Source organism: Hibiscus syriacus, unplaced genomic scaffold, assembly GCF_006381635.1.
Source record: "Hibiscus syriacus cultivar Baekdansim isolate YM2019G1 unplaced genomic scaffold, ASM638163v2 tig00111582_pilon, whole genome shotgun sequence".
In the NCBI taxonomy this organism is placed as follows: Eukaryota; Viridiplantae; Streptophyta; class Magnoliopsida; order Malvales; family Malvaceae; genus Hibiscus; species Hibiscus syriacus.
In genome coordinates, this window is record NW_024063126.1 from 4,793,446 (window position 1) to 4,803,337 (window position 9,892).

Genomic DNA, 9,892 nt, shown 5'->3' on the forward strand with positions numbered 1-9,892 from the left:
CTGGTTTTGTAGGAACACACTAGACACCCTATTCTGATCTCTTGATCCCAATCACTCGAAACATTTTTCTTATGAACTGGAAACTTACTGTCTTTTACTATCTGAGATATCAGTGGGACCTCAGCTCAGCATAAAAGGCTGTAGATATCTGAATCAATAAGGAAACATATGCTTATCTGTTATCTGCATGTTCTTCAGCATTATCTGGTTGTTCTGTATTATTGAGCTTTCCAAAGCTTACTCATTTACTCACTATTTCAAGTTAAAAGGATTGAACCAGTGCAACTATCGACATCAATAAAGGAGTTCCACCGACGTTGCTTGCGGAGTACGGTGCATATGTTTAGGGGGCATGTAGGTGGTATTCTATTTTTACATCCGTGTCTGAAATGTGTATGATTTTAACTTTTTATGTAATATATGAATGGTTTTCCAAACTTGTATTTTAATTATAAATTGTTTTATGATTTTACATGTTTTAAAAGAAATTTTAATTTTTTTGGGATTTTTATGGTGGGTTGTTCTGGTGGCCCTAATATTACACCCCGGATTGGATCGAGCTACCTGTATCAGTCTGTGAGGGTTATAATGTGCCTTCGTCTAATGGTCCCCTCGCCTCACGAGCAAAACACCAAGCAAATTTGGTCTTATCCTCTGCACAAATACTACCAAAGCGAAAGAATAGTGTCACCGTTTTTGACAGAGGGATCACGAGAAGATTTTTCACCACAAAAAATACAAGAAAAAACAAGAAAAAAGGCTCTCTCTATATAGAGAAATCAACAACAAACCAAAGAGTGAGGATGCCATTTTTGTTTTCATTCATCAACCACCAGAGTAAGAAAACCACACAAAAAATAGGGAGATAGGGAACATTCGGGGAGATCAACAACAATTGTAACAAAAGGGGGATTTTTTGATCTAAAAAAATAGTGTACAAGGGAGGTTTTTCTCCCCCCATTCAAAAAACAAAGCAGTAATGCAGGATACCTTTTTTAAGGTTTTTTCTTTCTTTTTTGGAAGCAACATTTCTTCTTCTTTTTCCAAGAAAAAAAAGAAAAAAGAAATAGATATTATATAGAGAGGGGGTTTTATTTGGTCAGTCTCCTCATCCGAGCTAGGATAATCCTCTACGTAGGGTAAGTCAGTCATTTTTATCGTCGTTAATGGCTTGCATGTAGGTTTTGAGCCATTATTTTATGGTCTAGGTTAGAGAGAAAGGGATTTCAAAGGTCATTGGTAGCTTGTCTTGGTAATCCAACCACCATTGATAGTGTTTGAAGGAGATATGAGTGCCAATTTATGACGATGGTCGGAGATAAGGTTTTTTTGGGCTTTGGTTTATGGGTTTTCAGAGAAAAGATATGGGATGTTAGGTCATTTTGATCTTTGGGTTATCTTCACAGCCATCTCTGATAATGATCGATGAGTGGAGCGGACGTCAACTGTGTGAGGCCTTTAGGGCTCTCGGCCGAAGAAGAGGAAAATGAAGAGTTTGAGAACTCTCTCGGTTTGGGTGGCTGCTAATTTGAAAAAAATGATTAGGTTTAGGTTAATTTATTGATTAAGGAGGGGTTTTATATAATGGGTTTTAAGTTATTTCAGTTTTTTGTTCCGATGTCATATTTTTGCAAAATAGTCACCTATAGGGTTTGTTTTGAATTGTCTTCTTTTATTTGTCCCGATGTCATTATTTTCCAGAGTTGCTTTCCTGTTTTATTTGTTTGGTTTAATTCTGTTCATACCCCTAATATTTTAGCAGGTTTTTACATTTTAATTCTTGTTTATTTGTTGTTTCGCATGGTTGATTTAATTGCATGTTTAGTTCATGTTTAATCCCTAATTAATTTAGTAATTATTCAATTTAATCTCTTGTTTGTTTAATTTGTTAAGTACTAATTAAAATTCATGTTTATTTTCTTTTGATTTGTATTAATTAATTAGATTGTTTTACATATTTAAATTCACATAAGAAATTTTGTTGCATGAGTAATTTATTTTCTTATTTCCTTAACATTATTTAGGCTTTAGAATTTACCCCTAGGATAGGTAGCTTCTCTATTAAAAAATTATGGTTAGTTAGGTTTAGTCCTTATTCTGAGCTTGCATGGTCATTTTTAAATTTAGTCCTTGAATTTTGTTGCTGACTTTTAATGTAGCCCCTTGTTAGGTAATTGCTTTCTTTAATTAGTTGTTTATATTTATTTTGCATGTTGATAAGTTTACATATGTGCGAGTATGCGAATGATTTATTTGCGAATCGCATGACATCATTTTTGCATGAGATGTATGATACCTTATGAGCATAACTAGACTCAATGCAAATAATTGAATTAAGAACAATGCCCTTTGATTTTAGGGTTGTTGATAAGTGACTATCTTAACATATAAGATAGTTACTTCCGACAATTTTAAAATTAAAGTGTATCCCGTCAAGCGAAACCATAAAATTTGACTGCACCTAAAATTTGAGAATAAAAGAAAAAGAAATGTTTGTCTATTTAAATTCATCGAGAAAAGATCGTTAGAACTTATAAAAGGTCTGACCTTGACGTCTTTAAATAATCGAATATCATTATTCTTTCTAAAAAGATTGGTAATTTTTAATTAACTGATTGTATTCTCTTATTTCATACATTTGAGCATTACGATGGAACTATAATATTTATGTATTTCGATTGGAGTATAAATTGACTGTCTTGAGGTATGAGAGGTCGATTCAGCTCGATAAGAAATAATTAAATATTGTATGTTTCATTCTAAAATTCAAATAATATTGTTTTAAGGGATCTTAAATTAATTAAATTTGAACTTGTATATTTCATTGTAAAGACAATTAATTAATCGACTAGGTACCAATTTAGGGCACTGTGGGGTGCTAATCATTCCCTACATGTAACCAATTCCCGAACTCAATTTTCTAGTACATAGACTGTAAATTTGTTGTTTTAATTAAAATTAATATTTTTTATTAAAATGACAAATATGTTTTTGGGTGCCCAATCATACCCTAATCAAAGATTGGTGGCGACTCCTCGAACCGTTTTTCAATTTACTTTTAAAAGAGAATCCCAAAATTTTCGAAATGAGTGCTTTTTTTAAAAAAAATCACACTCTTTAACTAAAAATTTAAAAATTAAACTTGATGTGTGTGTTTTTTTAATTTTTTTTGAAAACAATCGTTTCGACAATATCAATACTAATTTATAAGAAATAATTTATTATTATAAAGCATGGTATATATATGCTATTAAGCATGAGTACTTAATCAATCCATCAAGTGGTCTTATTGATTAAAATGAGTGTTTTATTTAGAAGTCATGAGTTCAAGTAGTTGTCTGAAGGGTATGTGTACGTTGCAATGATTAAAAAAGATTTATTAACATATATTATTTTATACTCACACAGACTATTAAAAATATATGAAGACCCAAACTATTAAAAAAATATGAGGACTCATTATGAAGTGGGTAGCAAAGAGCAATTGAACAATTCCGGTATAAACTCTTATAAATTATACTAGACTTCTTCGATCAATGCCAGTCCTGTTTCTGAAATTTCAGTCGCCTAAGAGTGAATCTAAAAATTAGGTCTAATAATAAATATTGAAAAAAATAAATTTTAAGAGTTGATAAAAATAAATTAATTTACTTGTAAATTATATTTTTTATTATATCAACTAATTGTTTAATAAATATATTAAATTTAAAATAAAAAATATAAAAAAATTATTAAACACCAAGCTACTCATTCTAAATAATTTCTACGTCTAAATGTAAAATCACTAATAATAGTGTTTACATTAATATGGTCCAACATATTTTTCCAGTATATAAAACTATTAGATCATTCAACATTTTATAATATCCTAATTTTGTCTAGGCAATTCAAATCAGATTAAAGGCGATCAAAGACTAAATTAAAGTTGTTCGTGTGTTGATATCAAATTAATTCAAGTGGCATGAGTGAAAAATAGATCGTGAAATTTTACAAGGCGTTGAGAAATTTCAACCGTGAATGATGAGTTACCTTTGCTTAATTGGGTTTGATAGCCATATGTTCATTTTGAAATTTAAAAGTCCTAATTAAATTAAAACATTTTTTTTATTAAAACTCAAGTACCAAAAATATTCAAAATTCAAATATATAAAAGACCCAAGTCCACGTTACAATCCAAATTAAAAGTCTTTGTTACAATTTTCAACTCAGCCTAACAAAATTGACCTAATTGGCCCAATAATAAACTATAGCAGCCTACTATCTAAACTAATTCAAAACCTAGTAAACGAATCAGTCATCGCCGCTTGCGAAGACCAACCGTTGAATCTAGATCTATATACAACGACCTAGAGGGAAGGAAAGAGAGCATATCATGCATGTGTGATACACGTAAGGCTCTCCAACCTTTTTACTCATGTGGTAGATTAGATCTAGGTAGACCGCATGCGCCTGGGTGATCTCCCACAGCCACCTCGACCGACCACATCAACAATTAAGGGAAGGGTTTTCTTACCAGTTGCTTTTGGCTAATCAACACAGACCACATTGGCAAAAGGGGACACACACCATTCTTCCATTTATGCAACCACGTACGCCTCTCCACATCAGCAACATCTAAGATGGCCTCCAGATTAAGCAAAGTTTGTGTTCACATCAGGAAACCCACCCTCGAAGTAAAGAATCAGGGGTTGCCTCCAAATGAAGGAAAGAAGACACTTTCCTTCGTTGGAAAGAAAAACGTCCATGAAAGTCTCTAAAAGGACCTATAAAAATAAAAAAATGGGGGCGGGGATTAGCAATATTTTTTAGCAACCATGTTCTTCTCACAATCAATCAACCAAAATCCGAGATAAAGAGAAACAATTACTTGAGGATTTTTGTTAAAAAAAACAAAAACAAAGGAGAGAGCTCATAAGAAACCAAGGAGTTTTTCAGAAATAAACCCCCCAAAATTTTGTATTACTATTTAGTCTCTCTTTGAAGCAATACAAATCTTGTTCTTGAGATCTTCGTCGTTTGAGAAGTGTTTTGTGTAAACTGAGCTTAGATTTAGAAAGAGGGAAGAAAAAGGAAGCGAAGAGGGCTTTACGGTTCGTATTTTGTCACTTCACTGGTGAAGGCGACTGGCTCGGCGAAGCCTCCAACGTGGAGACGCAAGAGAGACCACAGAGTCTATTTCGTTATTTATGGTTTAAGGCTAAAATGATTTTTTGTTGTTGTAAAAAACAGGCTTATATAAATGACGACAACGTCATTTTGGGCATCCCTTTTTTGTTTGAAACGACGCCGTCTTAGGAGCTGACCCACATGGAGATCCGACCTGAGAAGTTGAGTCCGTGTGTTTTGGTGGAAATAGGGACAATTTACTCATCAATCACTGTAAGTTTATTTGAAAATTTAATTTAATCCTTTTAGTTTTAATTCCATTTAATTTCTTTTGATTTTCCCTCTAACTTTTCATTTTTTTCAATTTTATCCTTATATTTTGTTATTATTAATTTGGTCCTCATATATTTTTAATTATATATAAATTAGACTATATTATATGTATATTATATATCTAATACCTTGTAATTATGTTTTAAAATATATTTATACTAATAGTTTATATTTATTATTATTATAGTAAATAATATATATATCTTTATATTAAATATTTTTTTTGTTATTTGTATATATTATATTTTATGTATAAAATTATATTAAATATTTATAAATATATGGCTTTTACTTTTCTTTTATAATTATATTTATATGAATATATTATAGGGTAAAGTAAACGTTTAGTACCTAAATTATCAATTTTGTTTCATTTTAGTACCTAAACTTTCATTTGTTTCAAAACCATACATAATATTTACTTTTGTTTCATTTTAGTACCTCACCATTAAAACATTAATAGAACTGTTACACGTGGCATTTATTATGGGTAAATTACATCAATCATCCCTTAACTATCTCCTTACTCCTATTTTGGTCACTAAAGTTTAAAAAATTTCAATTTAACTACTCAAAATTTCAAATTTCTTATGTTTTAATCACTCTAATTTATTTTATTAATAAATTTTTGTGACATGAATTTTTTTTATTATTTTAATAATTCAAAATTAAAATTAAAAAAATTGAAAGTTAGAGTGATGAAATTATTAGTAATTTGATAGTTAAGTAATTAAAAAAAGAAACTTCAATGACCAAAATAGGAGGGAGAAGATAGTTGAGTGATGAATGATGTAATTTACCCATAAAAGTACCATGTTTGTCACACCCGAATTTAGGGGCTAAATTTTAATAGTTTTAAAGTACCCAATTAAAGTTTCAACAAGGGAAAAATTAGGACCAAATTGTAAATTTATGAAATTCTTAGTCTAGTTTTGAGAATCTGGGAAGTTTAGAGACTTAATCCTGAATTAACCCATTTTTCTGATTTGTTGGAAAAAATTTTTTAAAAATAGAGTGGTTGGGGAGGCTTGAACTCATGTTCTCCAAGGTAAGGTTGCCTACAACTCTACCATTTAGGCTAGGCTCTTGTTTATGTTTTTAATTAATGAATATATATAATTATAGGCTAAAAATCGAATACCCCAAAATCCCCAAATCAATCCCAAATCCCTAACCCCCTAGCCACCGCAGCCTTCCTCTATCAACCAGCGCGTCCGGTCACTTTTGGAGCACGACGCTACCACCAACAAACTCGTCGATTTACACCGATCAAAACCCTAGCCTCAACTAACTCTAATCGACCGCCAAACATCGCGGGACAACAGATGAAGTTCTGTCGAAATCCCTAGCCCCGTTGCTCAATTTTTTTCGAAATCCGGTCACCGTGCTCATCATCTCACCTCATCGTCCCTAAATTTGGATTCCTCATCACCATGCGCCCAAAACCCGATCGAAGCCACCGTCCACTATCGTCGTTTACCTCATCGTCGGGGCGGGTAAGATACGATCTAAATTCCGGTTGATTATTCAATTTTTGGTTGATTGTTGAGTTAATTGTTGTTGTTTAGTGTGTTTGGATGCGTTGGAGTAATCAGCGGCCACCCCCGACCCCGTTACATTCGTTACGCGCCACCACGTGTTGCCGCGTGCGTGTGGGGCTTGTCCACAGATCTGTGAGCTTTCTAGAACTGGTTCAAGTGGATCGAACCGGTTTGAACCAGTCAGAGTCAACTTGGATCGAACCGAGTCAACCAGAATCAAACCGAGTCAACCCGAACTGGTTTGATCCGTTGACTTTGACCCGACCCATTGACTTGACCTGTCCCGTTGACTTTGACTTTGACCGAAAAAGTTAAATTTTTGAAAAAGCTTTATTTTATGTTTTTTGACGTCCTGAGTCCGAATCTAAAGTCCGTTTTTCCAAATTCGCACCCAGTAAGCCGTTTTTCAATGTTTTATATTCGGATTCAAGTTGGTTTCTCATTTAAGTTCATTTTCTGATGTAAATTCATTTGCTATGTATCCAAGGAATTATTGGACATTGAATTAAAGTTCGAGGACGATCAAATGGAGTTAAAATGGTTGATCGATATGGCATAAAAATCGAGGTAATACTCTACTACCTTTTGTATGCTTTTCGAAACTCACTGATAAATGGTAAATGCATGAATGTAAAAGATTGGTCCATTAGGTGTAGTTAACTATCATTGGACTTAGACAAAAATTGGAATAAAGACAGAACACTGTATAAGACTCTGACGACTCGAAAAAGAAATTGGTAGACTGATCAGAAACAAATCGTAGTTCAATGATTTAATCAGTAAATCAATTAATCTCATAACGCGTAAATTTTGATTAATCTCGTTAAAGGTTAAATGTTGGAAATATTTGGACAAGAAATTACCAAAAATAGAATTATGGGGTAAAATTACAAAAATGCCCTCATACTGAAAAATGACTAAGACTTCTCTTAGTGGTGAAAATAACCACTAGTGATCAATTGAGCAAAGTACTCTAAACTCTAAAGGAACTAGAATACTTTCAAGCCTAAGTTATCATAAGTTATGCCATTGACAAAATTGAATGAAAAAACGATAATACCCTTAAAGAGTAAAAAGGATTATGAATGAATATGATAATGGAGATGACTTGAGAACTTAAATTATGATCCACTTGACTTTTAGAATCACCGATTAAATTCCAGATTTAGTTGAAATGCCCCTGAAGTGTAATATGTTTCGAAGCACGTCCAAGCTCTGGAATAACTAAATACCCTCAACTCTGAATTGAACAAATCATCCTCGTATATCAATATGACTATATTATATGACCAAGTTAAACAGAATGAAAGTAATATATGTAATCGGATTTACGAAAATGAACAAATAACTCAGGAAACTACTAAGCGACCGAGATAAACTTGAATATTAATTGAATTAAGTACACCGATGACCTTGAATTAAGTGAATACTCTGGAAGTGCAATGTTTTGATTGGTTGAAAGATATCATTGATGGGACTTGTAAAGTTCGAGTTAACTCGATATTTCGATAGATCAACATATATCATAAATGCCCTGAATCTTCGTTTCTCCCTTATTAGTTCAAATCACTAAGAATTCTCCAAGAACCTAATGCCCAAAATGCCTTTGATTTTTCCGAATAATGGAATCACTCCTGTCATATCTGAAAACACAAGTAACTCAGATGCAAAGGATTCTGAATACCTTTCTGATTATCCAGTGCCTCCGAAAAATGTCTAAATACTATATGATCCTGATAAACCATGTTCTGAATAACTGATGTTTCCGTCAACAAATGAACTATTTCAATAGTGATTCTAATTTCTGGAATTCTATCAGTATACTGAAGATTCGTGTTTCCTTTCCCAATAAGATTATCAAGTACCTCCGAATAATATCTATAACCTCTAGTATGTTTCTTGATCATACAAATGTTTTCTCTAATTTTAAAAGTATGTCTCTATTATCTGAAATACAATATGACCTCTGATTTCTGCTATGAGCTTTGATATCTGTTCTGATAACTGATTTCAGTTATGATATCTGATATCTGTTCTGATTTCTGATATCTCTATTTACTGATCGAATTTATTTTTATACGGGGTACTCTGGGACTCTGGTATGACAGAAGACACTGGCATGTTCAGTTGCTGTTGGTAATTCCTTGTATAGGTTCAATACCGACTGGTAATTCCTTATAGACTTAAGGTGACTCTTGGGTGGGCTCCTGGGCTTAATTGGCCTAGTGGTAAGATCTTATGGACCCTAATGCCACCACTACTATGTGGTTTTGGGTAAGACCTTATGGACATGAAGGCACTCCCCTAAGGTGGGAACCTACGCTTTAGCTAAGGTAAGACCTTATGAACCCAAGGTGCTTTCTTAGGTTGGTACCTATGCCCTTTGGGCCTAGGGTAAGTCCTTATGGATGCAGTTATGGGGAACTGCATATTAGCGTTCGGTTAGAGGGTTTTACTATGGTTTTTGAAAAATAAGTTTAAATTGCTACTGTTTTAAAAAGATATATACATTTTCACTGGTTTTGTGGGAACACACTAAACACCCTATTCCGATATACTGAACCTAGTCCTCCGAACGTTTACTCTGAACTGAAAGCTTCTTGTCTTTTATTACCTGAGAAAGAATCTGTAGATGTCTGAATCATTAATGAAAATTATGCTTACATGTTATCTGTATGTTATTCAACATCTTTTGATATTATTGTATTATTGAGCTTTCCGAAGCTAACTCTGTTACTCACTATTTCAGGTCAAAAGGATTGAACCAATGCAACGATTGATATCAGTAAAAGAGTTCCACCGGTGTTTAGGGGTCATGTAAGTTGTATTTTGTTATATATATATAAGTCTGAAATTATTGAATTATGTTTCGATATAACAAATTTTAAGGAAAAATGTTTTTGGACTTGAAT

At 32.8% G+C, this 9,892-nt stretch overlaps 1 long non-coding RNA gene across 1 annotated transcript; it reads right to left on the reverse strand.

The window, feature by feature from the left end:
• Positions 1-4,137: 4,137 nt before the first annotated feature.
• LOC120165339 lies at positions 4,138-5,184 on the reverse strand. The gene is made up of 2 exons (XR_005519804.1): positions 4,868-5,184; positions 4,138-4,763 (listed from the first exon to the last, which is right to left on the reverse strand). It is a non-coding gene; the product is annotated as an uncharacterized LOC120165339 (long non-coding RNA).
• Positions 5,185-9,892: the final 4,708 nt, after the last annotated feature.